A 14079-nucleotide genomic window follows, 5' to 3' on the forward strand; every position below is an offset into this window, starting at 1 on the left:
ACCTGTTAATCCACTCTCCATCGCTACCTACGTTGTTCCATGTCACACCTATGATTTTTTTTTTGTACTTGCAATGGTGTACCAATTGCATGGAATTCTCCATCTTTGTAGTTGTTTGGAGTTCACAGTTTACAGCAAAATAACTTCAGGGTTTGCATTTATTTCCATAGGTTAGTTACTTTAAGTTTGAATTTGTTGTCGCACAAATTCTTACGGATATTGCAACTCCAAGAGTTGTTAAAATTCTCTAATTTCTGTAAATATACCTACCAATATTGTCCTTAAATACTTTATCCTCTCTGTGTGCTGCTCTGGTGGGAAGGGATTGATATATATTTCTGCTTCCTGCAGAAAGCAGAAACTCTCCAGAAAGGACTCTTCAGTTAAAAGCCCTTTAGATCATATTTACCACAGTATAAGGTTCCTTCTTTTTCCCCTGTGCTGTTGTTTTGGTTTAAATTGCTTGTCATTTAACTATTTCATGGACTTTTATGAGTATATCACAATGACTTTTTATTCATTTAATAAATATTTATTAAGAACCAACTACTAGTGATAGGGCCAAACCATAAACCCAGGTTTTCTGACTCTGAAGCCATCCATTAGACTACAAGTCTTGCTTGTCATGGATTTAAAATCTGAAGTGTAGAATACACATTCCATTTGAAATAGAAGATAGTTCTTTATAGAACCAGTTTCCCATGTTTAACAGATTCTGGGCATTTTAATTTCATAGCCAAGACCCATCAATTTGCTGGCACATATGCTGCAGGGAAGTCAATGCTGAAACAGGGAAGTTTGTTTTAAAAGGTGACATTAGTTTTGAGAATGAGTTGATATTTGTTTTATTGTTTGTTTGTCTTGCTGATCACTTTCGTGGCATGTTTTGATTTAATTGTGTTAAGAATTTCTTTTTTTTAAAGTCTGCCTAAGGGCAGTGGGGATGGGTTCATTGAGAGATACAAATAGAAAATTAATAAATTCAGAGCATATTTGGTTTGTTACTGCCCTTTGGAAAATAGCTGAAAGAATGTCTTGCTTTACTCGTGTCATTTACATGCCAGAATGACATCTATCTATAGAAGCAAATATCCTATACACTGGAGTTTTAATGGATGGAAGAGATAACTACCCATAGACTTAGAGGTTCTATAATACTGAAAATGCTGAAGTACTAAGACCTCAGTGGCTTTTACAAATGGGACTTTTGATGTTCTTTACTTCGCTATGTACACATAATCCTGAAGTTTGCTGCCAATCCAAGGTTGTCTCTGCCTCATCTAGAACCAGCTTGAATCTTTCTCAACAATTTGTAATCTCTTGCTACAATAAATATATATTTCTTTAAATTTTGCACTGGAGACCTTTTGTTGCACTGATTCAGAGTTTGAATTCTTGCCTAGAATTTTTGGTAAATTTTCTATTATTTATTAGGTTAAGGAAAGACATTCTTGGAGTGAGGAGGACTAGATTGTTAATTATCACTTACTATGGGCCTGGCATATGCTAAGCAGTTTACATATATTATCCCGTGTAGTCTGTACAATTGCCTTTTCCTTTTTCAATGAGTGGAAACTTAAAAACAGTACATTTGCTATCATGTGGGATATTTGCAAATATTTTTGATCTTCAAAAGAATGTGTCAGACTTGAAAACTTTGGGAAGTCACAATCTTATTCATGCTCACTTATCTCATGAGCTTACAAAACTGCTAGATGATTGACAGTATAATATGTTTGTAAGAGTCCCATCCTCCAGGTGAAATTAATTAGGTTTTTCACCTCTAATCTTGTTTTTCATTGCCAGGATTTAGTTGGCTGAGCCAGAGTTCAAGCTACTTCACTGTTCAAAATTTGTAACTCATAAACAAATGATAAAATAATTCTGTCTATAATAATATATATGCAATGATTCCCAAGATGTGGCTCAGGGCCTCCAAAGGTTCTTTGAGATCCTTTTAGGATGTTGCAAAAAGAAAGCTATTTTCATAATAATACATAATAATAATTCAATATTTGCCTTTTCTCCTCCATTCTCTCGTGAGTGTACAGTAAAGCTTTCCAGATGCCACATAACTTGTGCTGGTGTTAGTGATCTGACGAGTAGATTTTGTTGTTGTTGGTGGTGGTGGTGAATTCTTGTGTTTAATGGAATTTTCTAAAAGAGTGGTTTGAGGGTATAAGTATATGTGTGGTTTTAGATATGAACTGTTTGTTTTCAATACTTCTGTGGTGTTTACACGAGTTATTTGTGATTGTGCCATCTGTAATCTCTGCAACCCATTCTTGTTCAATAAATTTTTTATTTTTAAGTGATGAAACTTTCTCTGCACCTATACAGAGATACAAGAAGTATAGTTTGTGTCTTGTCTTGCAATAATATTAAGAAAAAGATTTTTAAATATTTTATAAATGTTAAAATTTATTTTAACTGTATTTAGTATTTAGAGATATTTATTCTGAAATTAAAAAAAAATTGATCAATTTGAGATATTAGTCCAAGGGTAGAGTTTCAGTTATGTGGGATGAGTAAGTTCTGCACATCTAAAATACAGCAAGGTGACTATAGTTAATAATATTGTATTGTATACTTGAGATTTGCTGATAGAGTAAATCTTACATGTTCTTATCACTAAAAAAAGGTAATTATGTTAACTACCTTGATAGTGGTAATGATTTCACAATGTACACATATATCAAAACATGTATACTTTAAACATATATGATTTTTGCTAGTTATATCTCAAGAAAGCCTGGAAATTAAAAAAATAAGTAATATATTTTTGCATTTAAAGTTTGATTATTGGTTTACAGAAAGGAGATTAGAAGGCTTGTCTTCCCAAGTAGTTGTGTGTTTTGTCTAAAATTTCTGAAAAAGATGAAATCTCATGGAAGAATAATTTACACCAAATAAATTGGAAAAAAATGTAAAAGAGGGAGGAAAATATGATGAAAGCTATCTTATCCTTGGCTTTATACATACTAGAAATCATGTCATTGTATCTTATGCACTAGAATATTTTTGAATATTATTAGGGTATCAGTTACATTGCAGCATCATTAAGACATTCATGTAGACGTGATAGGCTCATTAAAAAGCAAAAAAAGTTTATTATAATTTTTCAAACTATAAATGAAAAATGAATCATTTTGCAGTGTGAAGCTCATACAATAGCTTGTACAATAGACATTGCTGTATGCCTGCTGGATTAAAAATCAGTAAAAAAGAAAAAAAATGACAGTGCCAACTGAGTCATTTTATTAAAGATTTAGCTATAAACTGGAAAGCTGAGTTAATATTTCATGGGCAGTGTTGTACTTTTGTCTCTCAAAAGGGGGGCTCTACAGCCATGGATGGACTTGCTGTTTTGCTTATGTTTGCTTTATGTTTTGCTTATGATACCAGGAGGTCTTAGCACCAACTAATCACTCAAAGATAATTGTTTTTTTGTGAATGTTTGTCAAACAAACAAGTGGTTGAAATATTCAAAGCATTGGAGTTACTCAAGTATTGAATCATTGTTTTGAATCTGATGGTTTGTCCTGGTCAATATTTTCTTTTCTTGTTATTTGCACTTATGGCACCTAAACATTGTTGGATAAAACTGCTAGTGCCTTGTAGGAATGTGGCACCAAGTTGTACTAGTGGTCATTATATTTATCACCACCATGCACTCACAGTAAAACAAATATGTTTCATTTAATAATGTCTTTTATGAAGCAAAAATGATTAGTTTTATTAAATCTTAATCCTCGAGTACTTTTTTAGTAATTTATGGAAAATATGCATAAAACACTGTTGTATATCAAAATACAATGGCTATCTTGAGGAAACGCTCTTGTGTGATTTGGGGAAATTTGTTTTCTCCACAATGAGCTTAACTGCTTTCCAGTACATACATACATACATACTGTCTTACAAGATTGGTGGTTACATAGTTAAATATGATTTTTGATATTGTACAAAAAATATATCAACATTTTGAAGATCTGTATTATTTGGTAAAGCAATATTTTCTAAATGACCAGTTTGTAATATTACAAAGTTATGCATGGATAAAAGATTCATGTAAATGTAAGATAGATCAGTGGGTTTTAATGTAACAATATGAAAAGCTTATTGATATGTTTCAGATTCCACTCCACCAACTTTTAAGAAACTACCAATTGTTGATGTATTGTCAAAGAAGAATAATTATCTGAAAAGGTTACTATATTTTTCTTTCCTTTTCCATTTACCTATCTGTGTGATGCTAGATTTTCTTCATGTACTGCAACCAAAACAACTTATAATAGGTTGAATGCAGAAGTGGATGTATATCTGTCTTTATTAAGCCGGATATAGAAAAAAAAATAGGCTTGCCAACCCAGGTGTAATAGAATAAGAAGGATGCAATTATGGCAAGAAGTCCTTACATAGAGGTCAAGTAGACTGTGGTCACTTTACTATGTGTGGACGTGACCACTTGTAGAAAGGGAATTGAGTCCCTGGGCATCGGTTTCTCATTTTTGGCAGTTTCTCACTGTCTGTGGTCCCTGTTGATCACTGAACTTTAGGGACATCTCTGTGAGGAGTTAGAGAGGCACTGGGGAGCTGTGTACATTTGCTCATCTTCTTAGTTTATATATCCTTTATAGTACTTCCGTGCTGGTTCAGTTATGAACCATAGTAAAGGCAAAATTAGTCCTAGTCTGAATTGTCTTTCATGATGATCCTCAAGCACAGAACACACTGTGGGTCTGTCCTAGGTCAGTCACCAATGATGTTAGGTACAGACTTGGTTTGAAAGTGTTTTCGAGCCTGGTCTCTGGGAAAGGAAATTGCTGTAAATAAGAAGTACTGACAATCTCTTATAAAACTGAACATAAAGTCTTTTAATAAATTTGGCAAAAACCAGTCTTGTGACTCAGGAGCAGTTTGCCTATTTACCTTTGACAAACAGTGGAAACACGGCATTATTTGCATGAATTTCAAACCAAGGTCCACTGTAAATAACACTGGATTTTGAGTGAAGAAAGAACAAGTGGGAAAGCATGTGAGAGCAGCAGGAATGCTGATTATAACTTTTTCTCATTAGCAAATATGCAAATATGTTTTTTTACTTACCTAATATTCCTGCTACAAAGCAAAATCCTCCCTAGACTTTAAAAAATGGACAACTTGTTGTAAAGGGGTAATGATACTAAGATTTCAAGGAAGTATGCTTTTAACCTGATAATAAAAAAAGTGTATTGGTGAAGAATCTGCTCCTCTCTGCTCACGAAAATAAATAAAATTACCGATTTTGAGTAAACTTTCATTCCTTAATGCATTGCGAATAAACAAAAGTTGCATTTTCAATTGCCCCTTTTTTTACTTGGGAAAGAAACACATTATTGAAATGAAAATGATGCCATTGCTTTTGTCTTTGTGATACTGTGATTTTTAATGTCAGAGGTTACTGATCTTCTGAAACTTCTGCCTTTCTTTTTCATAGATAAAAATATTCTTTATTAATGAGATTTGTTTTGTTTTGTTTGGGGGAACACATGTTCTGTTTCCGCTGAGAATTTGGTGCTTAAGTAAAAAGCTGGCATTAATAGGGAGAAGCATATCTCCTTTATAGATTCATCTTCTATTTTGAGAAACACAGCAGGCCTGTAGAAAGAAGCAGGTCATGTCATTTTGTGGTGATGAATAAAAATAATAGAAATTATTTATACAACCCAGAAAAAGAATGCAACAGGAATGAGCAGAAGTTAATTAGTAAACCATGAGAATCTAGATATCTTCTTATGTACAAAAGTAGTCAGTAAAGTACCATGCCAATGAAAGGCACAAACCCTAACTAGAGTGGCCACCCAAGCTGGAAGAAAGACTTCAAGGCTGATAGATAACAGTCTCAAATAATGATTTGTAAGAGACCTGGTTTATGCTAGGATGAAAGGTAAGACAGGCAAAGTTTGTCTCCTGATACGAAAGAAACTGCATGTGATGATACTTTATAAACCATTTGAGAATTGTAAGAAACTCTTACTGGTGTTTGAACGACACTCAGTGGGAACTTTCATGACAGGAATGCAGATGGTCTTCCTATGTTATGCAGATTTCATAAGTCTCACAGAAGTTTTGGATGGTTAGACTTTACCCAAGTGTCTAGTTTGTTAGCTCTAAACATTGCATCTCAGACCTCATAAAAATGCTTCAAATCTTTTTTTATGGTTACAAAGACTTTTTAAAACTAACAGAACTTATTTTGACGGCCCTCATAGGTAATTTAAAATTTCTATTTCCATGATGCATTTCTAAAGGTGGAAGTAATTGAAGAAATGACAAGGGCAACATTCTAGATTGTAAATATTTCCCTTTCATTTGTGGCTTACTTCTCTCCAATTAAGTCAGCTTAAAGGTATTTCTGCTGCTAACAGTTAACCATGTAGGACAAAGTAAATTATAAGCATATCATTTTTCTCCTTACTAAGGTTAAGAATCATGCATTTGATGGGCTAATAAACCATAATAAATAATATTGATTAGTTAAATAAAACATGGTTTAAAAAAACTGTCGAAGTAGAATTAGTCTGCTAAGTTGATGTTGGATATTCACTAGTTGAAAAATATTGGTCATAGCAAATACCATAGACTTTTAAGACTATATTTTAAGTAGATGTTTTATAGAAATTTAGAGCCATTAAGTTGGGAAAACAGAGGAGCACTAATTAAGGTCATAAAACCATTTTGTTGTGCCTGAAAAATATCTTAAGCTAAAAAAATGGAGGAACTGTTATAATAATGGCAAACACTCATTGAGTAATTCTTATGTGGCAGTCACTAAGCAGACAGATTAACTCCTTTAGTCTTCATAACAATATTTTTGGATAGAGATTAATGTTATAATTTTCACTTAGAGATGAGATACCCTCGGCCTACAGTATGAGGTCTCTTGTCTAAGGATAAACAGTAAGTGGCAGAGCTGGGATTTGAACCCAGACAGTATGGCCCTGAAGCCCAGTTTCCCAGCCATTATGCTAAGATTATTAGAAGACATGAGTAACCAAAAACAGGTATGAACACATCCCAATTCTGCTAATTTGTAGAAAGTTAGACCAAGTGAAGGTTAGAAAAGTAAATTCTAGACATTTTAGATACATGTTAGAAGGTCACTATTAATTGCAGACATTCTTATGGCCTGGAAAAAATCAAGATAAGGAAGATAGGAGAGAAAGGCAAGTAAATAAGGAGGGGGTGCCATAGCCAAGAAGATACTGCTAAGTATGAAAACACCATTCCTCATCTCAGTGTTTCAATTTAATTACTTGTGAGACTTTTTTCCTATAGAAAAGTCATGGAAAGCAATGGAAAAATAAAAGTTGTGTAAGTTTGCTTAAGTGATATTTACTTAGTAGCCCTCTTCTCTTCCATAATACATCAACTAAGCATTAATTCTGCTTGCATTTATGTACGTGTTTCAGTAGTAAGAATATATTTATAACTGGGCAGTGCAATTTGAATATTTAATATGTTTAAGAATAAGAATAGATGAGACTGTTGCTGGGAAAAATGCCTAATTATCAAAGACCACAATGAAGTTCAACTTTAAATAATCTTTGTTGCCTGTGATACAATCCTTCAGTTTCTCACAAGGAATATAAATTATTATAATAATAGTATAAATGATTATTAATGATAAGAATAATAGTTACTATAATGTTTATGGGGTATCTGCTAGTCTTAACTATGGTCAGTGATTTACATAAATGTTTATGTACAACTTACAAGGACCACATGTGTTAGGTATCCAAATCATTTTACAGGTGAGGAAACTGAGGCTCAATAAAGAAAGTAACTTGTCCAAAGAATGTATGGAAATACAGGGTGGTTGAGTGGCCATTTATGCATCAAACCTGTATCATTTGCTTTCCATCTTTGTACTTGAGCAACACTGTTGAATTTGTTGTCCTCAGATATTTCAGAGATGTGTAATGAAGTCATTATAGTGATATGTAGGTTTTTGTTTGTTTGTTTGTTTTGACAGAGTCTTGCTCTGTCACCAGGCTGGAGTGCAATGGTGTGATCTCGGCTCACTGCAACCTCCGCCTCCTGGGTTCAAGCGATTCTCCTGCCTCAGCCTCCCAAGTAGCTGAGACTACAGGCGCACACCACGATGCCCAGCTAATTTGTGTATTTTTAGTAGAGACGGGGTTTCACCAAGTTGGCCAGGATGATCTCGATCTACTGACCTTGTGGTCTGCCTGCCTCAGCCTCCCAAAGTGCTGGGATTACAGGCGTGAACCACCATGCCTGGCCGTAGTTTTTAATTTCAAAGCAGTATTTACTGAGGTCAAATAAAGTAAAATGAATTATAATTGTTCTCAGAAAATTACTTAGGATAGTCAGTGGTGATATGGTAAAATTATATTCTCCACCAAAGAGATATATTTGACCAACTTTGCCTTTACAATGGCCTAATTACTGGTGTATATGGAAAAACTATGGTCTGTATTTTTCTTTTTTTCTAGATTCTTGCTATAGATGGAAAAGGAAGGACTCCTTTTTATTGAGCTACTGAAGGTCAAAAGTACATTATTGGACAAAAATATCAGTTTCTTAAAGGAGAAATGAACAACAATAGGATTTTTAAAAATTAGTTTCTTATCAATACATTGAACTGCTCTCCATAAGTGAGTGTTCCCTCAATACATAGAAATGATGGAAACCACTTTTAATAAGGCGGCACTTAAGCACAAACACACATACTATTTTTCTTACTCCTTTGACTCATCAGCAGGTGATTTGACATGCTGTGTTAAAGGGCTGATGTTTTTCTTGTGGGTGGAGACCCAGCCAGCTTTGACTGGGGTTGTGGGTGGAGAGCAGCATGCTTGGCCTTCTGTGAATGTTGATAACTTAACATTGACAAACGATCACATTATCATTAATCCAAAGTGTTTGATTGAGGACCTGCATATTCATCATGTAGACACTGGCTTTAAACTTGAAGCATTCCTAAATAATCATATATATCAGGTTTAGAGGAGGGGTAGAAATGACATGGATATATGGACAGTAAATTTGAATTACTCTTCTAACTTGAAAATCATTTCATTGATTTGGAAAGAAGACCACAAACTCCATCCAGTTATTCATGAGCTGAAATGGAATAATGAGAATGGGAATGAAGAAGTACCCTTACTCCCCCAATGCCCCATGTCTGGCTGCATGGTATCATTAATATTTATAGTTTTTGAAAAGAAAATTATCCTTATTCCAGGGACTTTCACTACTTATTGAACATATTTAAGATCTCAGCTAGCCCTTACGTATGCAGCTGTGGGCTACATGGAATTACCAAATCAAATAATTAAATAACAGCTCTTTTCATGTTGCCCAAATGTCATTGAAGCCTCTGGTGTACTCAGAGCATATATAGACGGTGTGGAATAATGTCAAGAGCATGGAATAGACTGCCGGTATTTGTAGCCTGGAGCTCCTACTAACTGGGCCTGAGACCTTGGCCAGTACCTACGTCATAGGGTTTCATGAGGCTTAAACAAGTTAACACATGTCAACCCTTGTGCCTGGCATGTAGTAAGGACTTAGAAAAAATAACCTATTTTATTTTATGTGCCTCTTCATGTCAGTCTTAATTGAGCAGTCCTTTGGAATAAGTAGGATGATGTCTTGTTCATGTCCACATCTCTAATATCTAATTACCAACAAACTAAGGTATGCAGTCATGTTTGTAGTTATAACTACCTTGCATCCTTCTACTGGATGAAGTGCCAAATAGAGTGTCCTATGTACTGTGGTTTTAAGGTGAAGTATTTTTACAAAAGGCACTTTAGTAGCATGAACAGGTCCCCAAACCTTTTGTTATTTATGAGGAGCTACACTCCTCTTCATTTGAAGCCTGGTGGACAGCTGGTATTGGGATGACAAGGTGTGTTATCAATGTATTCATCCAGGACAGAATTATTGAACACTAACTATGTGCTAGGCACAGTTCTAGGCATTGGGGACATGCAGGTGAACAAGACACATGAAGTCCCTGTTCTTGTGGATACTGGGGGTGGAAAGGACAGATAATAAAGGATGAGTAAATAAGAAAAATACCACCTGGAAGATAATTCTCTGCTATCAAAAATGAAAGAATGTGTGGAAATACTGGGTGATTGAGTGACCATTTATGTCAGCTGATCGGGAAAGGTCTTTCTGAGGGAGCAGCACTTGAGCTGAGCTTTGAGTGAAAAGAAAGGCCGAGGCAAGTGAAGAGGGAGGAAAGGGTATTCCCAGAAAAGAGGCCAGCTTGTGCAAAGACCATGATTAAGGAATTTAAAGAGAACAGGGGGAAAAGGGAGAGTGGAGCAGGGTGGGGTTAAAGAAGAAGGCAGAAGCTTTGTTAGCCATCTTAAGGAGTTTGGATTTTATTTCAGATGCAGTAGAAAACCATCAGAGAATTCTAATAAAGCAGAGAGATGTTTAAAAAATACCACCCTGCCTGCTGTGTGGAAAGAGATCTTGGAGGGCAAGAGTGTCTTGATTCTTGTAGTTAAACTTTGAGCTGGCTTGGGTGAAAGAGGATCTACTTATTAGTGGAAACCCAGGAAGAATTGAAGATTGAACCCACAGAAAGGCCAGAGATGTGGCTGGTTTCAGGTACAACTGTAAACCAGAGTCCTGGATACTATGAGGACTCTGTCACTCAATCTTTTTATTCCACCTCTTCTGTATAGACTTTGTTTTCTCAATCCAGGTGGTACTACTTCTTTCTTGTGAGGCAACATGGCTACAGACAAATCCTAATTTTATCTCTTCATTGCTTCTACCACCAGAATGGATTAAATCTATCTTTCAGTAACAAGACTGAAATATCTCAGAGGAGGGCTCTGATTGGCTACTCCTGAATGAAACCACCGTTGTCATGGAATGGGCTCATGAGCTCACCATAAAGATATTGAGGGATTAGAGGTACCAATGTACATCCAATGGGAAGTAAAAGGGAGGGGACCGGGCAGGCAATCCCATACTACCACGTTCTTAAGAAAGGGGGACAGGGAAGGGGGATTGCTAAAGTTCACAGGAGTGTCAGTCCTCCTAGGTGCTGGGAATGTAGCAGCAAACAAAACAGATGAAAATTCCTGTCCTCATGGAAATAGCATTTTAAGGTCCAAGGTTTAAAAAGTGCTATGTATAGCACCATATCACATGCAAAATGCTGTTTCAGCATCTGAAAACGCACCAAGAAAGCAAAATAGTGCGTCTCTGCCCTCTGCCTTTATGGAGTTTAAAGTGCACTGTGAAGTATAAAAGGAGAGGCAGAAGAAAGGGAACAGGTCTAGGGCACCCCTGCCATGTACCGCTCTCAGGCATGAAGATTAAGAGGAAAGAGATTCCAGAACTTGGTTCATCTCCCTGTTCTCCCCAGACCCTCATCATCATTGTAAATAGTGCAGCATGAGGAAGGTTCCCTGGCAGAAGCTGCATGGCTGTGGCCCCCTCCCTATGCCTTGGTAGTGTACACCAGGCTAAGGCCTGACCAGCTTCACTGCCAGCCTCTCCTTTACAGGCTGTACATTCCAAGTGTCATGATGCAGGGAACCATTGTGCTAGCAGTGAGGGCAGCACCCTTTCTGACTGATCACAGTCAGCCTGTGGTGAATCTCTTCGCTTAGTCTAGTGATGCATTTTGTAAAACCACACATTCTGGGTTTAGCGCACTGGGGTTTTCACTGCCACATCCGTCAATCAGTTTCAATCACTTGCCAATCAGGTAACAGAACCAGAAGCCAAGAATCTGCCCAGCGCAGGCAAAGACCTAATGGGTTTGTCTGTCAAATGCATACTAATCCTGTGTTTCAGTGAAATGTTTTGAGCCAACTAACAACCACAGAATGAGTGACTCAACTTTTTTCTCTTATTTTAAAAACAGAAAACTATTAGAGACAGAAATGCACTCTGGTGAATAAAGGGCAGGACATTAAATTGGCAGAACTTCATAGTCTAGGTATGCTTATTTAGACTAATTGAAGGATTAGACAATTGGGCCTAAGACTGTATTTGTTCTGGTCAAGAAAATTGTGTGTTAAGAGCCTTAGCAATATTTTGATTACGCCTAGATGGAAACTAGAATGAACCAACTGATGTTTTTAAATGTATTTTTTTCCTTCTCAGCAAAAAGTGAATAGAGAAATGTTTGTGAGGTCAGATTTGTGGATTTGAGTTCAATATGAGCCAAGGATTTTACCACATCTTGGTGCCACTGGCCTTAGCTACTTGTGCCAGTTATTAATGAATTGTCCCTCAGCTCCACATTCACTTATTACTGACTGATCTGCAAAATATAGGTGAGCGTTTTAAATATTTTTCCTTTTCTTGCTTGCACCATGATAAGCTAAGTTTATTGAGGGCACCAGGAAGACACTGCAGGAGGAAGGACTTTTCCTTCCTGGTTCCTGTTCGCTTCTATTGGCAGATCCCTATGGCAGAGATGGCATCTCAAGCATCTGGCTCCTATAGCACAAGTGTCTTCTCCAGTGCCCAGTTTCTACACCCAGGACCACCTTCATGGGCATGCAGCCTGTGCAGTCACTCAGGGCCCTATGATTGCTTAGTGCTCTGTTGTTGCTGTCTTGTACTAGGCCCTGAAATTATCTAGCCAGTTCTGCCTTTATCTCAAGGCAGCTTCTCCAATGCCATGCTCTGTGACATGGGCTGCTTCTCCATCACCTGCTTCCGACAGGGTACTGTGGTCAGCAGCAACCAGTGTCCAACAACTTTCCCAGTACCCCTCCCTGTGAATAGCTTTCTCTATCACACAGCAATTGAGGCATTTTCTGGTCCCTTTCTGCTCTGACCTTAGTTTCACTTGAGAAAATTGAGCCTTCTTTCAGCAGTGGGCTTGACAAACCAGATGGCAGCACTCCTCATGGGTTTACTCAGAGCAAGGGGTCCTGAGGACTGCGATGTACATCCAGCAGTCCTGCAAAGGAAGGCAGAACTCTAAATTGGAGAACAAAGGAGGGAAGCAGATGCCAAAGGAAGTGCTATGGCGATCAGAAGCAGTCAGTAATCTATAGTAGTAATAGTAGCAGTAGTAGCAGTAGTATAGTAGGGAAGGCTGGGGGAAGCCATTAAGGGCTGAAATGCGGGAATATTGGATCCCACTTATGGTGATGTCAGCTGTTGATATGGCTTCATATCCTAACTTTAAAGTACAGGACAAGTCCATTACCTGTTTCAGCTACACATTCATATACTGACACCAGAATAGATGCTGCTGGCTTGTCCTGTCCTTCTTTCTGTCCGTCTTCCCTTACTCCATGTCCTGGGGCAGAAGGTAATTATGCTGCTTGTCTGCCTTCGTGGGTAGGCAACAACATCACATCAAATCCCTAGACCCTCAACTGCGCTGAAATAAACGGCTAATTGCTAAGGAACTAATCACTTTCTATAATTTAGGATTCCCTCAACCCACGTATGTTGATTTATGATTTATACTTGTATTAACTGAGTTTTATGACCTTATTAAAAATAGATACAAATATTAATCCCTGCTAGCTAGTTTTCTCTCCATAAAAATTTTGTGAGGATGTTGCACATGCATTGGAAACATCTTAAGAGCTTTAGCAAATAATATTATTTGGCAGTAAGAGCAATCAGTTTTTTGTCCTATCTCCATCATAGACTGTAGCTGTGAAAATTAGTTTTACCTTGTATTTTGTTGTCTTAAATGTCAGTGTGTGTTACAGACTCTCTGGGATTTAAAGTTTGCAACATCAACAAAGTTCTATGCTAAATACATTGAAAATTGGGATAAGTATCTAAAATGGGTCTCTATTTTCAAATGACTTTCATGTTCTCTTTAAAAAGTGGCAGTCATAAAGACAATTCAACAAATTAAATAGTAAGAAAAAATTTTAAAAAAGGAAAAAATAAAATTGAACACATGTAAAGTATATTCAGTGATGGGCTAGAAGGGTTACATAAGCAATTTCTCGTTTATTATTCATGACTTTTCTATTGTTGGAACATTTTAAAACTCTTCAAAATAATGCTAATTTTGAAAAATATAGTACTATACACAGTTTAGTTTTCCAACCC

This window comes from Pongo abelii, chromosome 16 (genome assembly GCF_028885655.2).
Source record: "Pongo abelii isolate AG06213 chromosome 16, NHGRI_mPonAbe1-v2.0_pri, whole genome shotgun sequence".
In the NCBI taxonomy this organism is placed as follows: domain Eukaryota; kingdom Metazoa; phylum Chordata; class Mammalia; order Primates; family Hominidae; genus Pongo; species Pongo abelii.